The 11,497-nt window shown below is 43.8% G+C and overlaps 1 long non-coding RNA gene across 1 annotated transcript; it reads left to right on the top strand.

Moving 5' to 3' along the window:
• Positions 1-5,403: 5,403 nt before the first annotated feature.
• LOC120410535 lies at positions 5,404-11,100 on the top strand. The gene is made up of 3 exons (XR_005602744.1): positions 5,404-5,460; positions 10,300-10,357; positions 10,702-11,100. It is a non-coding gene; the product is annotated as an uncharacterized LOC120410535 (long non-coding RNA).
• The last annotated feature ends 397 nt before the right edge of the window (positions 11,101-11,497 follow it).

Below are 11,497 nucleotides of genomic sequence, written 5' to 3' on the forward strand. Positions count from 1 at the left end.
AAGCTGGTAGTCTGATTCTGCATACCCCTTTTAATCTGCTTATGCTTACATATTACAAATGCAATTTTTTCTGTCTTACCAGAATAAATGGGTTCCATTCTTAATTGCGGGTATTACTGGTTGCAAGCAGAGGCAGCTGGTTCTCATCCCTGCACCTGCAGAACTAGCAGGATCTTTATAACCTCGAGGCTGAGTGAATTCTCTAGGGCTTGGAACATCACATATTTGCCATATATTTCTGTATTTCTGTAAGCCTACTAATGGCCACTGCGTGTTACGGAGAGGTAATCAGCCACTCAGCTGGAGCCAATGTCAGTTCTGTGGTGAGATCCAGGCTTTTGGATGCAGCCCTTTGAATGGAAAGACACTGCTGAGATGAGTATTCCTGGATCTGCTGGTGCTTGCAGGACTGGTAGGATGCAACAGGCACAAGAACTGCACAGCAGGAGACCACTCAAGAGTCTTCTGTGTGATTTACAGTGACCAATTGCTTTCCAAACATCTTTCAAAGTGCAAAGTACAGAAACAGAGTTATTTTAGGAGATTGTTTTCTCCACAAGAGTAGTGGTTGTAACTCAGAATTTGGAGACCTACTCTGGACACAGCTTCATTGGCAGAAATAGATGAAACAACCTGCTTGCTTTTAATAGGCTTGTTTGGCAATTAAAGTCCATAACCGTGTTGGGCTTTTTTTAGAGAGATAGCTATTCTATTGCATTATGTTATATATATGAATGTGTATAGTGTGTATAACAGTACTGTGTGCGTAATGGGCACACGACTCTCCTTGAGTCTGAAAATATATGCATACCTATATGTATGTATACACAAACATATCTGCCTCTTTAACATTTAAGGAAGTGTGGAGCCCACCACCCCCACCTGCCCTTGGTGGGTGGTGTTAGGCTGTAGCTCTGAGCATCACAGCACCTGTGGTGCCAGCCAGTCCCTCTGCCCCAAAAACATGGGGAGACTGCAGTGACGCTTTTCTGGAGGCCCCAGTCCCTGTTGGGCTGTGGGTGTGACAGTTCCTGACATTGCATTGCAAAGTCCTGCCAGAAAGTCACATACAAACAAAGCCGAGGCATCATCAGATGCCTTTCATTGCAGTGGACTATAAACTAGATTATAAATCCCATAGGATCAACCAGGCATAGCTTAGAGGGAAAGGTTCCCTCTACAAGCACAAATATCTTGAAGATAGCAATGGAAAGCAGAGCCTGACTAAACTCCTATTTACATAGTATTCTCTCCAGACCTGCTTTGGTGCAGAAATTCCACTGCAATCTCTGCATGTGGAAGTCTCTCTAGTCCTGTGTACATAGCACTACTCTACCTTTTGGGATATGTGCAGGGATCTTACAGCCGGAATTAACTTAGTTGACATTTTGCAGTATGACACAGAGTTTAATTCTCATTTGATGGCATTGCACTCTCTGTCTTCTGCCTCTGCCTGGGGAGTTACAGATGTACAAATAAAACCATTTCCCCTGAGATGATACTACAGGGAAGGTGTTGTCTCTTTTGCACCCAGCAGAGCTGTCTGAGATACTGGGTCCCACCAGCTAATATCAGTGAAAGAGCTTGACAATATCTTCCTGGCCATCCTTCCCCCCAGTGGGGCACCCCAACCCAGGGGATGTGGTCATAGAGAGGGTGAAGTCAGCTTCATTCTTAATGGGGGATGATGGGAGAGCTCAGAGTAAGGAAAACAAGGCTTTGATGGGGAGGCTGGCAGTTGTGATGGGAACACCCATGTGGGGCTGGGCAGTTTGGTTTGGCAGCCTCACTTTGCTCAGGGAAGTGCCACAGGATGGGGATGGCAGGAGGTGCTGCTGCGGCCTTTCCTGGGCATATCCAGCCTGGCTGTGTCTGAGAGTACAGGACTGGGGGGGTTGCGAGATGAGGCATGACAGCAAGAGCTAAAGAAATATCAGGGTAACGGTGCCAGGGAGGCAATTCCACTGTTATTAACATAAGCACAGCCATCGCTCTGCCTTTGTCTCCTGATGAATCAGAGGAAATTGCCTCCCAAGCCCTTCGCCTTCCAGCTACTTCAGCTGTGTTTTGTTTCTCTAAGATTCAAATATTCTGACTAGATTTCAGCATATTATTATGAGAACAGAAGAGCTATAGAGAAAGTGATGCTTCACAGAGGAAATAGCCAGTAAATGTTGCTTTGAATTCTCTTGCTTTTTATGGCAAACTCTGATGTCAGGGACAGATATGGTTTTGGAGAAGAAGTGTTGCAGTGCTGCAGATGTGTTTATGAATACTTAGTGACAATCTCCTGTGACATTGCAATGGGCAGCTTACCATCATCTATGAGATTTTTAAGCCTGCTATTTTGATGTAGCTGATTCTTCTATTTAATACCAGTCCCCATGAACTATGATTTTACAAAAGCAAGAGCACTCTTTTTTGTGTGGCGATCCTATCTGGCCAGATTAGCAAAATGTTCTATTCGCATTTTGCAAAAATATTGGAATTTGTAATGAAAATATGCCTCAGGTCAAGTGAAAAATGTAATGGTTTGATGTCAAAATCCCAGAATGGCTCATGATGGAGAGGGTGAGGCAAACTTCCAAAGCAGGAATATTTAATTTTGGCACTTTCAAAATGTGGCATTCCATCCCTCTAATTTGCCATGGGCTTTTTGTTTCAAATATTTCTTCTGATGAAAAAAAGCATGCAAACAAAAAACAAAAAAACAAACCCACTCCATATTTAGAATTCAATAAAATAATTCATTTGATCCTCTTCAGTTTCTTTGAAAAGTTCAACATGAACACTCAAGTGCTGCGTTCCTTCAAACTGTGCAGAAACTGCTGATCCGGGAGTTGTGCAGCTTTGATGTGCCAAGTGCCAAGAAAAGGTACTCTAAAAGCTGCTGTAATTCAGATTATTCTGTGGGACCATCCTGATGGGTGTGAAACCTCAGTCTGGCAGGTACAGTACAAGCACAGAGACAGAAACTGTTTGTCCTGAAGGCTTTACCCTCCTGATCTATGATTCCCATAGGGTCAGATACATGTTTTTGTGTGGAGTGACACAGACAGAATTGGATAATCCATTCAAAACATTTTTTCACCACTGGAAGAGTAGTTCTCCACACTTCTTGTATGAGGTGATTTTTTTTCTTTTGTTTTGGAGAAAGTCAGGATAGGAAGGGTGGCAAGGCAACACAGACAATCTGTATATGAAGGGTGAGATCCTGCCCTTGGGCATTGCTGCTGCATGGGACCAGGCAGGGAGCTAAGCCCACAGGTTCACGGCTTGTGCTCTTCCACTGGGTTTGAGAAATGCTCAGCTCAGTTGTGCTTTTATTCATTCCAATTCCCCTTTTTCAAGGTTGCAAGAGAAAATATTTTAAAAGCCTCACTAATAATACATTACAAAACATCCTCTAAAACATTCATGAAAGAGAAAGAGTTCAAGGAGAGCAGTCAGTGTTAAGCGATGGTGGTGGGCAGGGACACACGTGGGTGAAGCACCGTGCACAGACACAAGGCCAGCACAGCCCTTGCCATGCAGACATTGTGAAAGTGGCACCAGCTTGTCCCAGAGCAGTGTCTGAGCTTGCTGAGATCTATGCACTGCAGTCCCAGGCAAATGGCAATTACAGGGCATTCCAGAAGGACGCGGGTGGTCCTGAGTTGGAGGAAGATGCAGCCAAAACAGCCGGGTTAGATTTGACTTCCAAACACGAGGTGGAGAAACATGATTATTACCCTGTGCTTGGCACTAGTGAGGCACACCTGGAATGCCATATCCTGTCTGGGCCTCCCCAGTATGAGAGACAACGTACTGGAGAAAAAGGTTACCAAGACATGTAAAGGCTGGAGCTTATGTGCACTAGAGGAGGTTGAGAGAAATGGGTCTGTTTGTCTTGGAGGAGAAAATACTCAAGTACCTCTCATTGCTGCCTGAAGCTGCCAAATGAGAGGGTAAGGACGAGACAGACTTCTCAGAGCTGCCCTGTGGTGGGATAAGGGGCAACAGACATGCACTGGAGTATGGGAAATTCCAATTAAATATTAGCAAAAATATTTTCAGCACAAGGGGGGTTAAATATGGAAGGCAGAAATGTTGTAGAATCTTAGCTTTTGGAAATACTTAAAATTTGCCTAGGCAAAAAACCAAGGACCCTGATCTAGTTGACTTGTTTTGAGGAGAGTCCTGAGACCCTGGTGACCTCCAGAGGCACCTTCCAGCCCTGCCTGTTCTAAAGGTCTGTGACCACAAAAACTTGACAGAGAAAGCAGAATGACAGCAGTACGAAGATTAGCAGAGCTAATTACATAGAGATGTCTTAAAGTCTGATTAAGAAGCAAAGGAATCTTAAAAATCTGTTACAAGAAAAATGGCAGAACAGTTCATGAAAGGCAGAAATGACAGACTTTTCCAAAACTAGCCCCCTAAAGAGATTAAAATTAAACAACACAATTAGATCACATGATAAGAAGATGCTTTGCATCCCAGTAATGAAGGACGCAGTGTAACACTAGGTTCTCTACAGTCAGGTGTTGACAGCTAATCTAGACCAAACTGTAGTAAGAAACCTTTGAAGGTCTTTCTGGGTCATTTGCATCAGTTTTCACAAGTACCTGGACCAGAAGGAAAGCTCCAGAAAACTGAAAAAAAAATTATCCCAAGAGAAGGATAAGAGGAGGATCAAATGTCATCCTTAATGTGAATTCAACACAGAGTTAGGGAATATGGCTTTTGCCAGACCGACTCAGTGATTTCTTTTAGTGAGATGTATAAGTTTGATTGACAAAGGTGAAAATACTCATACACTATTCATGTGCTTCTCTGTAGCACTTGAGTTCATTGTCTCAGGCACCTGTATTACACAAGGAAACCGGTTCAGCCTTGTGGATTCAAACGTGCTAAACACCGTGTCTCAGACTTACAAGGTCTTCAGTACGCAAGAAATGGTAACAGAGGACCATTGCCAGAGCACCTCAGAAACAGCCCTGGCTGGGACCCTGCCTGGGCAGCGTCTTCACCTTGGACAGTGCTGTGCTGGTCCTGCTTGGCCTTTGCCTACTCCCTTCTCAGAAATTATTCCACTGGGGAAGCCCAGCTGAGGGGTGAGGAGCATGTCCCACTAAACCATCCCAAGTGCACCTGCGGTGCCTGGGTGCGAGTGTGTCTGTGGGCTCCCACAGTGCAGGCAGAGACCTGTCTGCCCAGAGCAATGGAAGGTTTTGGGTCTCCTGCATTGAGAAAACACCTGGAAACAGCCATCTCAGTTTGCAGTCAGACAGAGCAGAGGAGCATCATGCCCAATGGGAATTGACAGGGAGGGGCAGGCCAGGAAAGAGGAGGTTGCAAAGCACTAGTTCTGCCAAACTAACCTTATTATTTTTCCCTCCTTTATCTTTTGACATTAAACAGACTGAGTGGGTGAACGGAAGATGCAGACACAATTAAGCAGATATTGCAAACAGGAGGGTGAGTTGCTTTTTATGGCTAGTTTATGTTTCAGACACACAACTATACAGAATAATGCAATAAGAAAAACCATGCAGTATTTACCCTGGGTTTATTCACTGCAGGTCCTCTGAGAGCTGCTTCTGTTTGTCTTTATTTAATTGGCATGGTCGGATGGCCATCAGCAGGTCCAATTAAACAGATTCAATAGATTCCACTGTACATTTTTATTTTTTTCTCCATCAGCATGTAGCAAAAACTGTCCAAAATAATTTGTCTGGGTACTAGTAATGAATATAAAGTGCAGCCTGCACACAGTAAGTTTCAGCTGTACAGCATTTTACAGCCAAAGCACACTGGGTTAATAACGGAATCACTGATGCAATCTTTAGTACAGCCTTATTGGGGAAGAGGGTAACATAGTTTGTTATGATGTGAGATATTTGGTTGCTCAGCTTTGGGCAGATCTGAAACACAGATAGGCATTATGTCATCCTTTGTAGCTATCTTAAGCTTTGGCCTTAAGTGTTAGGTGGGAACTGTTTAAGAAAATCCCACCAATAGGACCCGAGCATGACCTTAATATCAGGTATTTGTTTAAGTGCTTTGTTGAATTGGAGCCTAGTAGATCCTCTTAAAAAGAAAGTGATTTTCAATCTAATAAGGTTATCTGAGTGTGAACATTTTAACTACATCAATCAATACGCCCATCAGGAGTAAGTGACTAATGGGATTTCTCTTTTCTTTCTTTCTTTGTTACAAGAATGATGAATTGACTTTGCCTGTTGCTAAAGATTCTCATCTCCTTAATGCATTGCAGATATGTTTAATGGACATAAGCTGTCAGGGTCTCGCAGTAACCAGTCCCAACCAAAAATATTTCCCCTTCGGATTTGGTCATCATATTCCAGTTCTGCTCTCACAGTGGAAAATTTGAAAAGGCTGGAAGAGGAATATGCGGCTTCTAAAGAAGCCTTCAAAATGCAGAGATTGCAAGATTATATTGAGCAGACTAATCTTGCTCTCTTCAACGAAGAGACAACTAGGAGAACCAGCAGAGATTTTGTCTGTGATGCAGAGCCTGGAGGAACTTCCTCATCCCTTCCTGCAAAACAAGCAAAAATTGCAATTGAGTTTCCTGAAAGACCTCTGAAGAAAGAAGAGATATCGACAGGTATTTTTCAGCAATCTGTTACAAGGAAGGAGAGAGAATAACTCAGCATTTCTGGAGCTTTCCTACATTTCTGTCTGCATATCATAGAATCATAGAATGAACCATCATAGAATGGTTTGGGTTGGAAAGGACCTTAAAGATCATCTATTTCCAACCCCCCTGCCATGGGCAGGGACACCTTCCACTAGACCAGGTTGCTCAGGGCCCCATCCAAACCAGTCTTGAGCACTGCCAGGGATGGGGCATCAACAACTTCTCTGGACAACCTGTGCCAGTGTCTCACCACCCTTACAATAAAGAATTTCCTCCTAACACCTAATATAAATCTTCCCTCTTTCAATTTAAAACCATTCCCCCTTGTCCTGTCACTATCTGACCATGTAAAAAGTCAATCTCCCACATTTTTATAAGCCTCTTTTAAGTACTGAAAGGCCTCTAGTGAAGTCTCCCTGGATCCATCTCTTTCCCACACTGAACAACCCCAACTCTCCCAGCATGTCTTCATAGGAAAGGTGCTCCACCATTCTGATTGTCTTCATGGCCCTCCTCTGGCTTCATTCCAGCAAGTCCATGTCTTTCTTGTGTTAAGGTCTCCAGGGCAGGACACAGTACTCCAGGTGGGGTCTCACAAGGATAGAGAGTCAAAATCACCTCCCTCAACTTGCTGGTCCCAGGCCTTTTGGTGCAGCCCAGAATGTGGTTGACTTTCTGGGCAGAAGGAGTACATCACCAGGTCATGTCCAGCTTTGCATCCACCAGAACCTCCAAGTTCTCCTCCACATGGGCTGCTCTCAGTGAGTTCTTCCCTCAGTCTATACTCATAACTGGGCTTGCCCCAACCCAGTTGGATCACCTTGCGCTTGGACTTGAACTTCAGGAAGCTCTCATGGGCCCACTTCTCAAGCTTGTCTGGGTTCTTCTGGATGGTATCCCACCCTTCTGGTGCGTCAACTCCACTGCTCAGCTTTGTTTCCATCTGCAAACTGGGTGCACTTGATCTCACTGTGTCATTGATGAAGATATTAAAGGGCACCGGTCCTGAGACAGAGCCCCAAGGGACACCACTCATCATCAGCCTCCATCTGGACTTACAGCCATTTACCACGACTCTGGCTGCATCCATCCAGCCAATTCCTTATCCACGGAACTGTTCCCCCTTCAAATCCATGTTTCCCCAAATTGGAGAGACGAATGTTATCTGTGACCATGTTGAAGGCCTCAGTCACTCTTCCCTTGTTGAGTGTTGCAGTCATTCCACCATATGGTTAAATATGAGTGCCATGCATGGATAGCTAACATGGTGATGGATTGTGAGGAGCAACATATGCCTGCCCTTCCCTTCCTGCAAGTGAGGGCTGCATTTGTCTGGATTGCTGGGCTGGTATGTACCATGTTTTGGGCAAAAAACCATTGAGTTGTGAGCGCATGGTAAGGAGCACCAGCACCCAGACCTTAATCCCAGCCATGGAGAGAGCTCATCACAAATGCAAAGTACTCATCTGGAAAGAAAGGAAAATCAGAATTAAAACAAGAAAGAGTTTAAACACAAAACCCACCCATCCATTTTAGGAGCATCCATTTTCATTTTTGTCTATATCAGAGCTGCTCTGTTGCACGTAAATGCCAGCGAATTAATATTAGACAGATGTCTCTCTTATGAGACTCCTCAAGCTCTGTTTACTTCAGATAGATAGATAGATAGGTAGATAGATATAGAGAGATATCTACATCCTGGTTTTAGTAACATTTTACAGCTCATTGAGTAACCAGCCAGAATAGGGTCACAGCTGTCCCCTGCAAGGGGGTGAAGAAGGGACAAGTGGCTCCATCAAAATCCACTGGAAGGGAACAACACAGCAGCCCTGGGGAACAGCAGCTTGTTGCCTACACAGGGAGAGTCAGGCTTTCTGCAACACAGACTGGATCACAAACTGAGGTCCAAGTGGACCAACTTGGCCTTAACCTAAGTCTAAACCATTTTTTTTGAGGGAAGATTGGGCTTTTTCCATTAATTCTTCTTTGAACATGGTATGAACTGGGACTCCACTTGCTGTAGGAGAGCCCCTGGCACAGCCTGCTTTGGCACAGTCAGAAATGTACAGCCAGCATGAAAGAGCCAGGCTATTCCTTGAAGGGTTACCTATTTCCTAAGGAATTCATGCATTGGTCCTCCTTGGGGGTTATCAACAGAAGTGTTTTCTGCTCACTTTTGCATTTTTCTCCATAAAAATTTGCCAGCTCCTAAGAATGAGAAAATAAACTGTTTACACACATAAGGTTAATTTTTTAAAGAGCTTTCCAGGTGGAAACCAAGTATTCTTGTCAGGGATACATGTGAGCTGCATCTTTGAGGACAAATCTATCCTGGCAAGAGGCTGAGAAACCACCAAAAAAGACAGGAAGCAAATGCATGCAGAAACCTCTCTCAGGGCTATCCTAGGCAGTCTTTTCTTGGATTTGCACATCACAATTAAAATTCAGGTGATATACGAATTTTGTTTCAGCCTGTTTCAGTAGAGAGCTAGTATGTAGACCCAGGAAGATTTACCAAGGAAAGTCAAATATGGGAATGCCTCATTAGGGACCCAGTGTCAACATTTAACATGTCTTCAAGAATTTGTACACTACAGTGGTTCACAGGGCTTTTTTGGCTTCTTTTGATCTCTTTTCATTGTTTTTTGTCTTTCGTAAGAGTGGCTTATGTAATCTGAACAGTAACCTGCATTTCGATGCTTTTTCTTGCTCCTTGTCACAGATATCTATACCTTTCTTTTTTACCACATCTTACTTTTCTGCATTTTCTTTCCTACCATCTCCTCTGCCATCCTACTGCCCTCCCCAAATGCCTCCTTGTAGCCCTCTTTCCCCAGATCCCTACATGTCCATAGGTGCTTCTCCTCTCTCCCACCTACTTCTGCATATGCCTGCCCTAAATCTCTTCCCTCCATCCTCTCTGATTTTTTGGAAACAAGGTCACCTGGTATGGAGACGCTGCATCAGAGCTGTATCACCTGCAAGAGCACGTGAGACAAGCCGAGATGTACAACTGACCCAGTAGATGTGGGTCATCATCACAGGTCTGCTGTGCTCAGCACGCAGAGGGAAATGTGCAGCCTGTGGCCGCTGAATGAAGGCAAACCTGGAGGAGAAAGGTGCTGTTCTGGCAGCTAGCCCCTCAGGGCACCGCATCTACCTGTATGATGTATTTGGGCCAAAATTACCATTTGGGGTTCACTCCCCATTCTTGTAGCACCATGACCTTCCCACAGAGGGGCACCGCCAGTCCTCTGCACCCCATTGCCCCTCTGCAGCCACATACACCCTTCCAAAGAGTCTCTAAAATAAGGAGACCCAAGCTGTTTACAGATGAAACCTGAACAGAAAGGCAAAGTAAATTAACTTGTAACTCTTGTCTCTCCCTCTGCAAAGCCTGCCCTTGGTCTCCAGCAACTTTTTTTACGGTTCATTTTCAGAAGCTTTTTCTTTGCTCTCCCTCAATTTATTATACCATTAAAACCGATGGGGAAAAATGTTCCTCGTTAAGGTGAGAAGGTTTTATCTGAAATACAAAATAATGAAATGGCAAGAAATCTCAAGGCAGGGAAAAAACCAACCAACCTGCTGTTCTACACAAAAAGAGGATCTTTTTTTTTATTTATAAAGAAAGATTTTTCTCTCCCCTCCAGCACGAGCAACACATTCTCCATCAGCTCAGCCCACAGGATCTGTGCCAAAGGAATCCAGGTAAGCAGAGTAATTGGTAACATTTTTCAATATAGCTCAGTCACGTTAGGCTGTATTTATGCCATACACAGGCAAGCAACAGGAACACTGAACAACTGGAAACTTACAGTGTGCCTGAGACATTCACAGCCTGGCAGCCTCTGCTGTGCCCCTGCTATTAATAAACTGGAAGTTATGGCTGTCCAAGGGGTTGTCTTTGGGCCTTTCAACATCAGCTGTATTAAAAGGGATGTTGCCAGCCTCTGCAGAGGGGTTTTTTAATTTTCTTTTTTTATTTTGTTAGACAGATAAATCCTACACAGCATCTCTCAAATCAACTGAGATGTGTGATTTTTATTTTACAGGCTGCTCTTCCAGCTGGGGAAAAAAATAGGTCTGATTCCCCAGCCACAGTAAATCAGCATAATACCACCCTTCCCACCACCAATGCTGCTGCAGCAACACGGATTTACACCATCTGGAGATGCGGCTCTCTCCTCCCGTCTGCCCGATGTAAACATATAGACATGTCTAATCTTCCTGGCAGAGGGAAGGTAGAGAAAGGGAATTGAATAAACAATCTTGTTAAGAGGCAAAGACCAAATTCTTTTTCAGTGTACTTTAAACAGCCCTCAGTTCATTAAGAACAATCTTTATAGGAATATCCAAATTTTTTTTTTTAACTTTTTTCTTAAAATATGTTACCACACGTGCTTGGCACCAAGGGAAATGGGTATAAGCACCTGTTTTAGGTAAAGCTGTTACACTGTTCCACGAACACGCTGCAAGGTAATTTTTTGGATTATATTTTATAAATTACATTCATATAAATTGTAAATATGTTATAAACATTTAACATGTAAATTTAATTATCCAACATTTATAAAAATAACTGTAATAAATTCATAACTTTCACCCTGAAAGAGTGCAGACTTTATTTCTTCCCCAAATTTTGAAAACGTTATGGACTGAAGTAAAACCTCTGATGACAAATCAAGGGAAATCAGTCTTAAAAGTTCCCTGGCTAAAGTCATTACATGAATGCAAACAAAAAGAGATTTCCCCCCATGTGAAGGTTTGTAAGAGGGCACCACACAGTTCCAGCTCCCCGCAGGGCTGGCCTGAGCTGTCCTTGAGGGCCTGGCCATGATTTGGGGTGCA

The sequence above is a fragment of the Corvus cornix genome, chromosome 1 (assembly GCF_000738735.6).
Source record: "Corvus cornix cornix isolate S_Up_H32 chromosome 1, ASM73873v5, whole genome shotgun sequence".
Taxonomy (NCBI): Eukaryota; Metazoa; Chordata; class Aves; order Passeriformes; family Corvidae; genus Corvus; species Corvus cornix.